The following is a 2,007-nucleotide window of genomic DNA, read 5'->3' on the forward strand; positions in this document are numbered from 1 at the left end:
GAATTGTATCTTAATTTTTTTTTTTTTTTAAGTGTGCTCACAAGTTGAAATCTGGGATATGCAAGGGAAGTATGGGAGAGCCTTCAGAGAAACTCACCTCACTTAGGGTCCGGGAAGCTTCTAAAGAAGTAAGAAGGGCAAAGGTAAGTAACAATAAGGCAAAGGGCCAATGAAAGAGTTTTCCAAGTAAAAGGAGCAGCTCGGTGCTCCTTTCAGCAGCACATATACTAAAATTGGAACAATACAGAGAAGATTAGCATGGCCCCTGCGCAAGGGTGACATGCAAGTTTTTGAAGCATTCCATGTTTTTAGAAGGTTACTAGAATTGTGGTGATCACTTTGTAAGGTATATAGATGTTGAATCACTATGTTGTACACCTGAAACTATACAATTTTTTAATTAAAAGGAAAAAGGCAGCTAGTGCAAAGACCCTGTGGTTAGAGGGAACATGGTTCCAGAGAGGAAAAGAAAGCCGGGTACAGTGCCTGGGGTAGAGAACGGAGTAAAGTGGCACAGGGTGGGGCTGGGGTAGTGAGCTCAGCCCTCAAGGGCAGGCAATAAAGCAGGATGAGAGAGAAGGAATGACAGACGGGGCTGTTTTCGAGAGGGTGGTCTGGGTGTCCCCTGAAAAGGTGACACTTAGCAATAAATTGAAGGAAACAGGCCATGTAGAAGAGCATGGTAGATGGAACAGCAGGTGCAAAGGCCCTGAGTCGGAGAGCAGGCCCAGCATGCTGAAGGGAAGCAAGTGTGGCTGGAGCAGGATGAGGGAAGGGGTGTCAAGGTCAGAAATAAAAGGGGCTGGTGGATGGGTTGGGAGGGTCCTACAGACAATGTAGGACCTTGTAGGCCTTGCTAAGATGTTTAGATTTTATTCTGAGTGAGGATTTTGAGTGAAGGACGACTTGAACTAATTGCCTGCCCTCTGCCCCCCACCAATTCCTCTATTAAAGCATCATATTTTTGCTTCAGTGATTTCTACCCTGTTTTCTTATATTATCCTTTGAAATTTTCTCTTGTTTTGGTTAAATGTTTTCAATTAACTTTTTCAATGAGAAAAATTGCCGTCAGAGACCCCCTAAAAACATAAATACCCCCTAGAGGGGGACTCATTGGGACCTTTCACCCCAGAGCCCAGTAGGTCATCACCAGTGGAAAGAACTGGGACTCTGGAGTCAGAGGTGGGGAATGGGTCCCAGTTGCTGTCAATACCTACTGTGTGACCTTGAACATACTTCACTGCCTCTTTGAGCTTCAGTTTCTTCCTTTGAAAAGATTGATTATTATTGTCCTTGTTTTCGTTGTAAAGACTAAATGAGATAATATTGGCAAAATGCTTTGCCCAGTGCTTGGAGGTGGTAAGTATTCAACCAGAATTAGCTGGCTGTTATTATCACTATGCTATTATCACTATTATAATAATAATGATATTATTATCATTATGTTATTATCATCTTCACTTCCCCTCTTCCCACAGCCCATGCCCACAGGTCTCCTGGTTGGAATGCCTTAAAGATGCTAATAGCGACTGTTTATGGAGGGCCTATTATGTACTAAAGCTTTATATATATGTTAATAACAGCCTTTGTGGCTACCCAACACCGAGCAACGACTGTCACTGACCCCATTTCAAAGATGAGGAGCTGAGCTCAGAGAAGTCCTATGTCTGAGGCCAAGCAGCTGGGAAAAGGCTGAAGTGGAATTCAAAGGAATTGAAGCTGTTGCTCCTTCAAATCACCGCAGGCTGCCTCTGAGTCCTCTCTACCCGCCTTCCTCCCACACTGTCTATAAACCCGGATTTCCACATCTGTGCTTTAAAACTCAATTAGTCCAAGTCATCCTCCACTCAAAATCCTCACTCAGAATAAAATCTAAAAATCTTAGCAAGGGAGCAGCCGGTTAGCTCAGTTGGTTAGAGCGAGGTGCTCTTAACAACAAGGTTGCCGGTTTGATCCCCACATGGCCACTGTGAGCTGCACCCTCCGCAATTAGATTGAAAAAAATTA

General features: G+C 43.8%; 1 non-coding gene across 1 annotated transcript; it reads left to right on the forward strand.

Moving 5' to 3' along the window:
* Window positions 1-203: 203 nt before the first annotated feature.
* Window positions 204-310, forward strand: LOC141572031 (U6 spliceosomal RNA). The gene has a single exon (XR_012497042.1). It is a non-coding gene; the product is annotated as a U6 spliceosomal RNA (small nuclear RNA).
* Window positions 311-2,007: the final 1,697 nt, after the last annotated feature.

This window comes from Rhinolophus sinicus, chromosome 2, assembly GCF_057876585.1.
Source record: "Rhinolophus sinicus isolate RSI-liver-muscle chromosome 2, RSI-T2T, whole genome shotgun sequence".
NCBI lineage: Eukaryota > Metazoa > Chordata > Mammalia > Chiroptera > Rhinolophidae > Rhinolophus > Rhinolophus sinicus.